The 14754-nt window shown below is 45.5% G+C and overlaps 1 protein-coding gene across 5 annotated transcripts in view; it reads left to right on the plus strand.

Annotated features, from left to right (window-relative positions):
- Nucleotides 1–6046: 6046 nt before the first annotated feature.
- The window catches only part of myo1b (myosin IB), a 436008-nt gene continuing 427300 nt past the window's right edge, over nucleotides 6047–14754 (plus strand). For 3 of the 5 annotated variants that reach the window (XM_072478525.1, XM_072478546.1, XM_072478553.1), the window contains exon 1: nucleotides 6047–6221. The gene's annotated coding sequence lies outside the window, so the exon portion shown is untranslated. Of the gene's footprint in view, nucleotides 6222–10788; nucleotides 10809–14754 lie in introns of those variants that run through there. The other 2 variants (XM_072478562.1, XM_072478536.1) reach the window with 2 other exon arrangements.

Consider the following 14754-nt stretch of genomic DNA (forward strand, 5'->3'; position numbering starts at 1 on the left):
CACTTGCCATTGGCGAGTTGGAAAGCTTTGCCAGGTTGACGCATTCAATCTGTTTGGCTGCATTATGAACGTTCCTTCTTTGCCCATCAGGTCCTGGGGTAGGAATCAAACCCAGAACTTCTGGCTCTTGTTATAAACATTAATTTGGTGACCTCAGGATAACTCAATGACATCTGAACGCTTTCGCCCTAGCACAGTGTTAGTTGACTTTTTTTCTCTCAGTAACATCCAAGAGTGAATACACCTTGTGTGTTCACCTTGAGTGAAAGATATTTGTTTGCGTTGTTCACTTGAGATGAAAGTTGCTGATAAACTCTCCGTGTCCATGTGACACTGCTGAGACATACTGCTAACAAAGGTCAAATCTGGTGAACCTTCAGCATTTTCATCGCAATGGGCCAATTTCAGTTTTAATGAACAGTGCACTGGATAACAAAAGCACAATTCAAGACATGAGCCCACCACAGTTAGTGGGATGGATTCTGCTGACCTGCACAATTACTGAACAAGTGATTTGGTTTGTAAACATGTAGATTTCAAATTCTACTAAACACTGAACATTATCTGCACCATTTTAAGTAGTTAAAAAAAAGTTAGAAAGTGCAGAGTGAAATGCAAAAGGAAATTAGAAATGCAAAGAGAGGGCATGAAAAAATATTGGCAAGTAAAATGAAGGAATACAAAGATGTTTTATAAATACATAAAGATCATGAAGATAACTAGGGAATAAAATAGGGTCAGAGACCCAAAAAAGCAACTTGTGTGTGGTGGCACAAGATGAGGGCATGGTTTTTAACAAATATTATGCAAACATTTTCATAAAAGAGTGGGGTAAAACAGGCATTGTAGTTAAGGGAATGTGAAAATTGAATCAGATAAATATAATAAGGGAGGAAAGTGTTAGATTGCTTAAAAGTGGATAAACCTCCATGACCAGCTGAGATGTATTGAAGATTGTTCAGGGTAGCAAAGGAAGAAATAGCAGAGGCATTGGCAATCATTTTACAATCCTCTCTGCCTACAGCTGTGGTGCCAGAGTACTGCAGGACTTTTAACTTTGTACCATTGTTTAAAAAGAGAGGAAAGGATAGAACAAGTAATTGCAGCCCGACAGCCTGGCTGCCTAGCCTCAGTAGTGGGCAACTTTTTGGAAAACATTTTGAGAGATGATTTGAGAGATGAGAGTGGACAGTCGGCATGAATTTGTTAAAGGAAGGTCATGTCTGATTAATTAGATTTTTTTAATGAGGTATCAAGAAGAATTGATGAAGGTAGCATGTTTGATGGAGACTAAATAGATTTTAGCAAGGCTTTTGACAAGGTCTCACATAACAGACTGGTCTGTAAATTGAAAGTTTATAAGATCCAAGGCAAAGTCTTGGATGACCTCTTATCTCAACACCATCTTCTCGCATTCTGCCTATATCCCCTGATATCATTGGTATTGTTTTGAACATAATCAAGGACTGAGCCTTCACAGCCCTCTGGGGTAGAGGATTCCAAAGATTTGCCACTGTCTGTGAAGAAAGTCCTCCTAATCTTGGCCTAACTAATCTACCACTTGTTCTGAGACTGTGTCCCATGGTCCTAGACCTGCCTCACCCCTGCATCCACCCTTTTGAGCTCTGTAAGAATTAGTATATTTCAATGAGATTACTTCTCATTCTTCTAAACTCCAGAGAATGTAGGCCCAGTCTCTTCAACCTCTCCTCTTAGGACAATCCCACCATCCCAGGAATTAGTCTGGTGAACCCAAATTGCACTCCCTCTATGGCCATTATGTCTTTTCTTAGGTAGGGAGACCAAAACTGCACACAACACACCAGGGGTGCAATTCAACCAAAGAATTTCGAAGTGTCATTTTTGGATGGGTTTGGCTGGGTATTTCCCATCGGGACCGGTATTCACGCACACTTAGTCAGCTTTTTGGTCTTGGGGAGTTTCTCCCGGTCCTCACTTCGAAGTTATTTCAGCAGTGGGAACTTGAACTCACCGGCAAGACCGGCTCCTCAGAGATCGGGCTGCCACTTTGAAAAAGTGCCCCGATCTCGAAGTGAGCTTGACGGTCCCACTCACGGGCATTGTCACCCCCTGCAGACATGGGCATTACCCCTACCCCAAGTGAGAACACCCCGCTATGGGTTTGCTGAGAGCCCTGCCCTTTTCAGGCTCCCCCACCCTCCCATTTTGGGCACCCGCTTTCAGGATCCCTCCCCTAATTCCCCAACATTTATGAGGCCCCTTCATACCCCCCTGAGGTCCTGACCATTAGCACTGTCAACCTGGCACCCAGACACCCTGACAATGCCAGTCTGGAACCCAGAGTGTTTCACTGGCACCCTGGTAGTACGTACTGGGCACCCTGGCCGTGCGCCGCCCAGGTGCCGGGGAGTGTCAGGGTACTGCCCCTCCCTCTCCCTGACCACTGGGGGGCGGGCTCCAATGGCTTTTGAGACCCCCAAGTAGCCATTACAACTGCTCTCTGCTTGTAGAGACTGGTACTAATTAGAGCCAGATTGAGGCCTCGCTGGTGCAGTTGGTGATCCCCAGGCACCGGGTGAATGCGGCATCGGAATATTTAAATGATGTAATGGCTCATTTAAATATTATTACCTGCTGGGCGCGATCTAGATCATGCTGGGCGTAATGAGTTGGGTGACTCACGATCTGCCTGGCGCCCGGCGCGCCCGGCATGAAGCACAATTTGGACCTCTCCTGGGATACACCCATCATGCCTAGCTCCAAGACTGGTGCAATTCAGAGGCTGAATTGTGCCCCAGGTGTGGTCTCACCAAGTGTTATACAACAGTGACAAAACCTCTTTACTCCTGTACTCAAATGCCCTTGCAATAAAGGTTGTCATACTATTTGCCTTTCTAATTGTTTGTTGCACCTGCATGTTAGCTTTCGGTGACTTCTGAACAAGAACTCCTGGGTCCCTTTGGAGATATCATATATTCACATATATATAAAGTACATATATACCACATATATCTGTTAGAAAAATATCAATGATTTAGACTTACCTGTAGAGGGTATGATTAAGAAGATTGCAGACAACACATAAATTGGCAGATGGGATTTAATCCAGAGAATTCAATCATGTATTTGGGAAGAACAACAAAGAAAGAAAGTTCTGAATAAATGATAGGATTCTGAAAAGTGTAGAGGAACAGGGAACCTTTGGAGTGCAACAGATTCTTGACAATAGCAGGACAGGTAGATAAAGTGATCAAGAGACATCCTGGGTACTTTCTTTTATTGCTCAAGCCCTGGGGTATAAGAGCCGGGTGGCTATGCTAAACTCTATAAAACACAAAATAGACAGCTGCTGCAAACTGCACACAATTCTACCTACCACATCACAGGAAAGATGTAATTACTACCTAATGGTTGTAAATTGGGAGAGGCGAGTGTGCAGCGGGACCTGGGTGTCCTTGTGCACCATTCGCTGAAGGTAAGCATGCAGGTGCAGCAGGCGGTAAAGAAGGCTAATGGTATGTTGGCCTTCATTGCAAGAGGTTTCGAGTATAGAAGCAGGGATGTGTTGCTGCAATTGTACAGGGCCTTGGTGAGGCCATACCTGGAGTATTGTGTGCAGTTTTGGTCTCCTTCTCTGAGGAAGGATGTTCTTGCTCTCTCTCTCTCTCGAGTGCAGCGAAGGTTTACCAGACTGATTCCAGGGATGGCGGGACTGTCATATGAGGAGAGATTGACTAGGTTGGGATTGTTCCCGCTTGAGTTCAGAAGAATGAGGGGGGATCTTATAGAGCCGTATAAAATTCTAACAGGACTGAACAGGGTAGATGCAGGGAAGATGTTACCAATGACAGGTGTGTCCAGAACCAGGGCTCATAGCCTGAGGATTCTGGGTAAACCATTTCGGACAGACATAAGGAGACACTTCTTCACACAAAGAGTGGTGAGCCTGTGGAATTCATTACCATAGGAAGTAGTTGATGCTAAAACTTTGAATATATTCAAGAGGCGGCTGGATATAGCACTTGGGGAGAATGGGATCAAAGGCTATGGGGAGAAAGCAGAATTAGGCTATTGAGTTGGATGATCAGCCATGATCGTGATGAATGGCGGAGCAGGCTCGAAGGGCAAAAAGGCCTCCTACTGCTCCTATCTTCTATGTATCTATGTGATTAGAGAGGACACAAGGGAGATGGCTGGTTTGTTGCCAGGAATGGAGAATTTTGGCTAAGAGGAAAGATTGGATAGTGCAGGAATGGCACAGTGGTTAGCACTGCTGCCTCACAGCACCAGGGACCCAGGTTTAATTCCAGCCTTGGATGACTGTCTGTGTGGAGTTTGCATGTTCTCCCCGTTCTGTGCGGGTTTCCTTCGGGTGCTCCGGTTTCCTCCCACAGTCCAAAGATGTGCAGGTTAGGTGGATTGCCATGCTAAATTACCCCTTAGTGTCCAAAGATGTACAGGTTAGGTGGGATTACGGGGATGGGGGAGTAGGCCTGGGTGGGGTGCTCTTTCACAGGGTCGGTGCAGATTGAAGGGGCCAAATGGCCTCCTTCTGCACTGTTGGAATTCTATTCTAATTTGTGCACAGCAAGATCCCACAAATAACACTATTGATAATGAGCAGTTTAATCAACGATGATAATTGACGGATGAAAATTACCCAGGACACCGGGGATTACCCCACTGCTTGTCTTCAATGTAGTGCCATGGGATCAGCACCTCTGGCAGCATAGCACAGGGGTGGCATGGTAGTGCAGTCGTTAACACAATTGCTTCACAGCGCCAGGGTCCCAGGTTCGATTCGCGGCTTAGGTCACTGTGCGGAGTCTGCACATTCTCCCTTTCTGTGTGGGTTTCCTCCAGGTGCTCCGGTTTCCACCCACAGTCCAAAGATGTGCAGGTTAGGTGGGTTAGCCATGCCAAATTGCCCTGTGTGTCCAAAAAGGATAGGTGGGATTATGGGGATAGGGTGGAGGTGTGGAGTTAGGGAGAGTGCTCTTTCCTTGGGCCAGTGCAGACTCGATGGGCCGAATGGCCTCCTTGTGCACTGTAAATTCTATGTCAATTGTGGAATTTGAAAATACAAAGGGAAAATGTACTCAGCAGGTAAAGCATCATTTTGGGTGGCATGGTACCACAGTGGTTAACACAGTTGCTTCACAGCTCCAGGTTCAATTCCCAGTTTGGGTCACTGTCTGTGTGGAGTTTCCACTTTCTCCCCGTGTGTGCGTGGGTTTCCTCCGGGTGCTCCGGTTTCCTCCCACAGTCCAAAGATGTGCTGGTTAGGTGCATTGGCCATGCTAAATTGCCCTTAGTGTCCAAAAAGTTTAGGTGGGGTTATTGGGTTGTGAGGTTAGGGTGGAGGTGTGGCCTTAGGTAGGGTGCTCTTTCCAAGGGCTGGCGGGACTCAATGGGCCGAATGGCCTCCTTCTGCACTGTAAATTCTATGAAATTCACTCCCTATCAGTCCAGATATTTTGTGCTCAGCCTCTGGAGAGGGATTCATAGTATTTTGGGATGAGAGGATGCTACCACAGAGCCATAGAATCCCCCCTCCCTGTAACCCAACCTGGACTGTGGAAGTTAACCGGAGGAAACCCACTCAGACACGGGGAGAATGTGCAAACTCCACACAGACACCCAGGGCCAGAATTGAACCTGGGGTCCCTGGCACTGTGAGGCACCAGTGCTAACCACTGTGCCACCCACGATTTGGCCATGGCTGACAAAATCTCCTCAGGCAATCCATCCACAATGTAACTGCCTTTTGGAAAGAGAAAGGGGAAATCCCAGCTTTGACATTTCTTCCTTTGTCCCCGCTTTCGTTGGCAGTTGGTGTCCCGCTCTGTTTCCTTGACCCTCTGCTCTTTTTATGTCTCCTCTCTGCTCCCTTCCTCCCTGTTCATGCCCACCCACCCCCCAAACCAACAGACTGTGTATGACCGCCCTCACCTGGAGCAGTGCTAAAAACTGCTTCGAGGAGGCGGGGAAAGCAGAGGGTGATTTGCATGGATGGAGCCTGAGAGCTGAGTGAGACACACCCCGCCCGAGGTTGGGATTGACACAGAGTGAGAGAGAGAGAGAGAGGCAGGGTTAGACAGGGAGGGAGGGAGCAGAGCAGCAGCAGGCACTGTGACACTAAAGCCCGCTCCCCAGCCATTGTCCTCTCACTGTGGCAGCGCCGTGTCTACAAAGGGAAGGAAAAGTGCTCGGATTTATAACACACGCTCACAGAGAAGGTAACGCGCGCTTTTCTCTCTCACACTATTCCAAACTTTAAAATGTAGCGGGCTTTTCCTTGGAATCTCTTACGGGTGGAATAGAAAGGCGAGACCACATGTTTAAAACGGAGAAAAGCCGCTAGTTTCAACTCAACTTCAGGGTGTCCAGTGGAATAAATGAGCTGGTTTGTTGGAGGATCCAGTTTGTGAGATGTTGCAATCTATTTAATCAATAAAAAGATCCCTTTGAACCAGACAAAGGGAAATAGCAGCAATCTGATTTATCTCCTGTGTGTGTGTCGTTTGGGGGTTCACTCCAGTGTGTGTGTGTTCCTGTGTTGCTGAAGAGTTTGTTGGTGTTTAGTAAATTGGAAGGATGTTACTGTTTCTGCACCATGCAGTCTAGAGGCGAGTGGATGGATAGTGAGATGTCAGGGTCGCTACCAGCAAGTACAGGAGTGTAAAAACGCTCTCTCAAAGGACAATCCCCCTTTAGCTTTAGAGCCGCTGTTAATATTGTTGTTCATTGACTATTGGGTGAAATCATCAACAGTTCCTCAGCGAGGCGGCTAAATATGTGTGTGTGCCCGCCGCTACAATAATGTGATTCAGATGTGATTGAAACCAGGTGATTATTTTCCCCCTCTCTGGTTTCCCCGCTCACTCCTCCTCCCTTCATCTTGCTGAGGTTTATGGTGTTGGATATTCAGATGAGCGGAAACTGCCATGTTTTTCTTTGCTCACCCACCCCCTGTCCAGCCTTCCACTTATTATTTTTCGCCATCCTGTCCTGGTGGTCTGTGAGGGGGGTCTGTACATTTGTGCCGGATTCGGCGCTGCTTTGGTAACACGGGAAGGCACTGGTTTCATGCTGTGGATGTCCCTGGTGTGCCATTCTGTCCCAGCACTCTGGTTGGTTTATCTTGTGTGAATGGTTCTGCCGGCATTGCGAGCTGTGTGGCCATCTGATCAGGCGACATGGAGGAGTCATCTCACCTTGTTTCCCCAGCTTCTCCTCTCTTGCCTGTGCAGACAGGGTGCTTTGAAAGCTCTCACTGTCGCTCTCTCACCACTCGCCCAAGTGAGCGATGAGGCTTGAAGTGTCATTGTAATTGGTTCCTTGCTAATCTACAACCAGTTTAAAAAGCCACGAATTGAAAAGAAAGTAACCCTCCCCAAAGAAACAAACCGTGTTTTCGGTCCGGGCGACACGGAAGTACAGTGTCTGCATTTTTAGGAGTGTTAAGGCAGCAGGTAAAGGTCAGACAGAAACGCCTGGTTGACTCCTGCACACTGTGTACTGTTAGGCTAGGCCAGGCCAGTGATGAACAATCCTGGGTACGCAAACATGTCTCTTGGCTTTCTCAGAAGTTATGTTACATGTCACAGTGTGGGGTCCAGGTAAATTGCCACTCCCTGTGCATGTGTCCAATCAGCAAAATGTTTTGCCAAATCCATTTAAAGAGACACAGTTGTTAGAATTCAGAAAGCTAAGTGATGAAGGATAGAACCGCAGCTAATCTTTACACACTTTTACAGTATAAGCAATCATAGTTTTACATTACAATCAAGCACCACTTAACCCGACCACAATTTTAGTTTGTATTGCCTATATTTATTTTTTTATTTACAGTGCAGAAGGAGGCCATTCAGTCCATCGGGGAGGGACAGTAGTACAGTGGTTAGCGCAATTGCTTCACAGCTCCAGGGTCCCAGCTTCGATTCCTGGCTTGGGTCACTGTGCGGAGTCTGCACGTTCTCCCCGTGTCTGCGTGGGTTTTCTCCGGGTGCTCCGGTTTCCTCCCACAGGCCAAAGATGTGCAGGTGAGGTGGATTGGCCATGATAAATTGCCCTTCGGTCAGATTGGGTTACGGGGATATGGTGGAGGTATGGACATAAGTGGGGTGCTCTTTCCAAGGGCAGGTGCAGACTCGATGGGCCGAATGGCCACCTTTTGCACTGTAAATTCTATGAGTCTTTTTTTTGATAAACAATTTTATTGAGGCATTTTGGCATAGTAAACAACAACAATACAAAACAGTGTGCAAAGAACAATCAACATAATGCAAAAACCAGCTCCTCTCCTACAAGGACCTGCCTAACTACCCCCCTAATCTACGTTGCCCTAACACCCCCCCCCCCCCCCCCCCTGACGATTAATTTTCCGCGAAGAAGTCGATAAATAGTTGCCACCTCTGGGCGAACCTTGACAGTGAGCCTCTCGGAGCGAACTTAATTTTCTCCAGACCGAGGAAGCTCACCATATCCGATAGCCAGGCCTCCGACTTCGGGGACTTTGAGTCCCTCCATGCCAGCAGAATTCGTCGCAGGGCTACCAGGGAAGCAAAGGCCAAAATGTCAGCCTCACTCTCCTGGACTCGCGGGTCCTCCGAAACCCCCAAAATTGCCACCTCTGGACTCATCACCACCCTTTTTTTTTAGTACCCGAGACATAATGTCCGCGAATCCTTACCAGTACCCCCTGAGTTTTGGACATGCCCAGAACATGTGGACATGGTTCGCTGGTCCTCCCGAACATCTGGCGCACCTGTCCTCTAACCCAAAGAATTTACTCATCCGGGCCACTGTCATGTGGGCCCGGTGGACGACCTTAAATTGAATCAGGCTGAGCCTAGCGCATGTCACGGTCGCGTTAACCCTGATCAATGCCTCCGCCCATAAGCCCTCTTCTTTCTCACCTCCGAGCTCCTCTTCCCACTTAAGCTTCAGCTCCTCGGTCTGCGACTCCTCTGCCCCCATAATAAGTTATTTGTATATATCTGAGACCCTCCCTTCACCCACCCATCCACTGGACACTACCCTGTCCTGGATCCCCCTAAGTGGCAGATGTGGGAAGGACGGAATCTGTCTGCGTAGAAGGTCCCGCACCTGCAAGTACATAAAATCATTCCCTCTCGCCAGCCCAAATTTCTCCATAGTGCCCTCATGCTCGGGAAGCTCCCTTCCAAGAACAGATTCCCCCATCATCTCAATCCCAGCCCTCCGCCACGCTTGGAACCCACCATCCATATTCCCCAGATCAAACCAGTGATTGTCGCAAATTGGGGACCAAACTGATGCTCTCAATTCCCCCACATGCCTTCTCCATTGGCCCCAGATCCGCAAGGTCGCCACCACTATAGGACTGGTGGAGGATCGTGCTGGCGGGAGCGGCAGGGGCGCCGTAACCAGGGCTACCAAACTGTTGCCCCTGCACGAAGCGGCCTCCATCCGCCCCCAAACCGACCACACACCCACCATCCACTTCCTTATCATAGCTATGTTGGCCGCCCAGTAGTAATTACTACAGTTTGGCAGCGCCAGTCCCCCTTCCCCTCGGTTCCTCTCGGGCATCACCCTCTTCACCCGCGGGGACTTTCCCACCCACACAAATCACATAATCATTTTATTGTCCTTCTTAAAAAAGGACCGCGGAATGATAATGGGGAGACACTGGAATACGAACAGGAATCTCGGGAGGATCGTAATTTTAACCGTCTGCACTCTCCCCGCTGGTGTCAGTGGGAGCACATCCCACCTCCGGAACTCGACCCTCATTTGCTCCACCAACCGAGATAAGTTCAACTTGTGCAACCGACCCCAGTCCCGCGCCACCTGTAGCCCTAAGTATCTAAAACTGTCCCCTACTAACCTAAACGGCAGCTCCCTCAGCCGACCCTCCTGGCCTTTTGCCTGGACTGCAAACAACTCACTTTTTGCCATGTTCAGTTTATACCCCGAGAACAGGCCGAATTCCCTCAGGATTCCCATGATTGCATCCATCCCAGCCACTGGATCCATGATGTATAAGAGCAGGTCGTTGGCATACAACAAAACTCTGTGTTCCACCACCCCCCCCCTGTCCGTACCAGCCCCTTCCTACCCCTCAAAGCTCTCAGGGCAATTGCCAGCGGCTCTATTGCTAGGGCAAACAGCAGTGGGGAGAGGGGGCACCCCTGCCTCGTCCCTCGGTACAGTCTAAAATAGTCAGATGCGTCCTATTCGTCCTTACACTGGCCTCCAGAGTCTGGTACAGCAGTCTAACCCAGTCAATAAAGCCCTCCCTGAACCCAAATCATCCCAGCACTTAATTCTATGAGTCTATGAGTATGCACTGACCTGCCGAAAGAGCACCCTACCTAGGCCTACTCCCCCACGCTATCCCTGTAACCTCACCTAACCTGCACATCTTTGGACACTAAAGGGCCATTTTAGCATGGCCAATCAGACTAATCTGCACATCTTTGGACTGTGGGAGGAAACTTGTTCAGACACAGGAATCCCAAGGCTGGAATCAATCCCCGGTGCTAACCACTGTGCCACCAGGCTGCTAGGGGCACAAATGCCTCCCCAGTTAATGCTCACTACCTGCATGCAATTTAAAAACATTTAATATACATTTAACACTTTTGCTAGTGATCACTGTGTTAGATAAACTTTACTTTTGGTTTAAAAACAAAGGTATAAACCACATAACCACCTAAAATGGCATTACTTGCAGATTATTCCATCTTGATAAAAATGACATGGGGACAAGATGAGCACTTGAAACGCAATAGCATACAAGGCTACAGACCAAGTGCTGGAAAATTGGATTAGAATAGGTAGGTGCTTGATGGCTGGTGCAGAGACGATGGGCCGAAGGGCTTCTTTCTATGCTGTAAAACTCCATAACCCTATGTCTATGACAAGGACCTCAACCAATGTCATTAAAACAGGTCATTATAACATTGTTGTTAGTTGGAGCAAATTGGTTGTTGTGTTTAGTAAATTAAAAACAGTGACTACATTTGAAATATACTTAATTGTTTGCAAAGTGTTATGGGACAACCTGTTGTAATGGAAGTCTCTGGTTTTATCTCTCCCTTTTACCTCTCTTGGGTAATCAAATGTTTTTTGCATATTTATTGTGACACATAGGTATTTTGTGTGGCTAACCTTTTGCCTCCCTAACTGTGATTCCTTTTTAAAGTTCTCTTTAAATCTCCATGCACCATTCCCAGTTGCTAATGGGATTCAGAAGTGACTTTCTTGCCTGACCTGCATCAATGTCACTTTGAAGCTGGCCACAAAGTGTGGGTAGGTCAGGCTAACATTTCCCTCCGTCCTCTTTGGGAAAAGCGCCTACTCCTCCCACAAGAGAGTGGCTGAAGTACGAAACTCAGTCTGTGCAGGGTGATGTTTGACGCTGCATTCTACCCCTCAATGGCTCAGTATCTTGGTCCATCAGTTACATGTGTCCATGTCATGATAGAGCCAGAGACATTTCTACTTTACAGGATTACCTTTGATGCTTCAGAATTATAAAATTATTAAATACATCAAATTTATTAATATTTATTCTCTCTATCAACATTTTCTGGATTAATTGATAAATTTCTCTCTTCTTCTCCCCATAAGTTGTTTCCAGGCAACGATTAATGATTCAAGCAACTTATTCCCAGACATCTGCCACAAGTTTACTGTTAGATGTTAGTAGGTATGCAACAGTAGTCTGGGTGACTCACCAATGTGCCTTTTCTTGGCTCTGGAGAAACAGCTGGTGTGCATTTGTTACTTCTCCCCTAAAGTCATTTCTGAGATTCAGAGCTCATTATGTGGGGAAAGTAGAACACAAACCCATGTCCTCCATGTTGTGACACAGCACATTGTGAGATGGTTCAGTGTTTGAGCCCTGGAATGTATTTAATCATCTTCTGCATTTCTGTTCTTTAACTTGGAAGCTTGTTTGATCCAACATGTCTTTGGAAAGTAATTGTTAAGGAAGTGCCTAATCTTTTCCCATTTTAAAAGCCAGTCTTATTCTTCCATGTTTATTTCTTATCAACATGTATTATAAGTATTTTATCAACATTGATTGGTGCCTAATTGTCTCATGCTTTATTGTATAGTCCAAGTATAACAGTGTAGGAGCACCACATTAATGGAAATTCCACTGAGAAAATAGTATAGTCACTGCTGAATTGGGATGGTCACCTGATATGAATGGCAGTCTCGCTAAGTAACCTCTATAGGATTTAAAAGATTTAACATCTAACCTGTAGGGGTAGTAGGGAGAAAGCAGAGTCTCTGTGGTCAAGTAGGCTCAAGGCATGACCTGGCAATGGGAGATGAACGGGAACAGATTTGATCAAAACTGAAGTAGGGCACTAGTCAGGCAGTCTGGTTCATTGATGGCACAGTGAGTGGCAGATCTATTGCTGTTTAGATTCTTCCTGCTGGACTCTATACAAACATCAGAAAATGAAACCACTTGTTATGTGGACATTTTCAGTAGTTTTATTTGGAGACAGTTGAGTATGAGGTTAGATTTCCTCACGGTGAGACCAAAATAAAATTATCATCAAATAACCCATCTACCAGGTCTTTTCAACAATAGTAATCTGGCTTTCTAAGTGAAACTTAAATATACATTCACATACTATGCAGAGGGAGTTGTATGTCACTATGGAGAAGCAAAATACAATGTTTTTTAGTCATAATCAAATTATTAGGCAACCAATGCAATTAGAGGTCAAGTAGTCTTATTGTAACTTGTGTCTATAAACCTTTTTTTGTTGGAAATGCTTTTTAATGGGGTGTTTCTGATGGGTGGAAACACAATTTATTAATGAAATTGACTCACTGTTTCATCATACTAGTAATTGAATGGTGCTTAACATAGTTTTTGCAGTCTAATGGATAAGTATTAATGTCAAGCTCTATGTAATTTAAACGGTCTATTAATGCATATGAAAAATGAAATGAAAATCGCTTATTGTCACAAGTAGGTTTCAATGAAGTTACTGTGAAAAGCCCCTCGTCGCCACATTCCGGCGCCTGTTCGGGGAGAATGGTACAGGAATTGAACTGTGCTGCTGGCCTGCCTTGGTCTGCTTTAAAAGCCAGCGATTTAGCCCAGTGAGCCAAACCAGCCAACTTACCAAGCCAGTGAACATACATTGTAGGTATGGTTGCACGCAGGTCTATATCTAATATATATATATATATATAACTCAATTTTCCATGCAACCAGTGGCTTATAACAAGGTCCTACAGTATTTAGAGTTAACATAAAGGCTCTGCAGATTGTTGAACAATAATTAGTGGAACATAATGACTTTCAGTATCAGAGAAAACCTGTGCAGGTAATCATTTCAAATTGCAGCATCTCTAGAGAAAACCCTTTAGTTCCAAATTGTGTTGGTTCACTTCCTCTACAAATGCAGATTTAAGCACTGGTTAAGGGGCATGATTAGAGATCAGATAAGTATAAGTTGAAATGTTCAGTTGTTAAATGGGGCACAAATGCTCCTGTGATACTTGGTTCAGGGGGTGCAGAATGTTGTCTTTGGAGGGTAGCCAACTAGTGCTGAACAGTGGAGCTGTATGAATGTTTGCAGCTTTGCTTGATTACTTTGGGGAAATGAAGTGTAAGACCTTTCCTGAGAACATTAAATGGGTGGAACTTGTGATTGAGATTGCACATGATCTGGTTTGATATTTTTTTAATGTTGGGCTCTAAGATTTATTATATCTACCTTAACCATTATCTTGTTATGAAATTTTTAAAAAAGCTCCTCTGGGTCAGTTAACTTGTTTCTACTGAGAGATAAATACCAAGCACTGCATTGTGTGAACTCTTCAACATCTGAGCAATTGAATAGTTGAGCTAGGTTTTGTCTTCAGTTTGTCATGTGGTGCAGTTCTAATTTCAGTCCTGACACCATTAGTGGCTAGGTAATCCACCACCACAAGTGCAAATCTGATCTCATGATTACTGGTTGTTATCTTTTATTTTTAAACAGCTGGCTTGTGTGTTGTTGATGAGAGTGAAATAAGGATATTGCGTTCTGTCACCTGAGAAATGATTGTGAATTACTGGAAATTATAGGTTAAGCACAGAAAGCAAATGTTATGTAATATTGCAGGAACGTGAAACCAAAACAGAAAATGGTGGACATGTGTACCAGCTCCATTAGCATCCATAAAGAGAAACAACAAGTTAATGTTTTTTTCCTTCATCAGTATTGGAAACAGAGAAAGTGAGATTGTCAATGGAGGGGTGGTGGAAAGGGAAGGAAGAAAGAAGATGGGTTGAATGTCTCTACAGGTTTTTCTGAAAAGCAGGAAAGTGGTGAAATCTGATGGATGAAGCGTGAGGGTTATCTCAATGGATAATTGAAAGGCATTAAAAGAACAGAACACATTCTCCCCGTGTTTGCGTGGGTTTCGCCCCACAACCCAAAGGTGTGCAAGGTAGGTGGATTGAACATGCTAAATTGCCCCTTAATTGGAAAAGAAAAATTAATTGGGTACTCTAAATTTATAAAAAGAGAAAAAAAGAACAGAAGAGTGTGAAATAAGATGATGAAAACCATGGGAGTGAGAGTTGGTGATATGAAAGAAAAAAATTGCAATGCAAGAAAACAAAAAGACTACAAACAGAAAATTGACTTGCCAGCAGCCAAAAAGAGGAAAGGCAGGCAATGTTCTGAAAGTTGTCCCACCCCTACTGCTAGACTGTTTTATCACAGAGTTTGCACCCTCAATGCCAAACAGTTTCCACTT

The sequence above is a fragment of the Scyliorhinus torazame genome, chromosome 2, assembly GCF_047496885.1.
Source record: "Scyliorhinus torazame isolate Kashiwa2021f chromosome 2, sScyTor2.1, whole genome shotgun sequence".
Taxonomy (NCBI): Eukaryota; Metazoa; Chordata; class Chondrichthyes; order Carcharhiniformes; family Scyliorhinidae; genus Scyliorhinus; species Scyliorhinus torazame.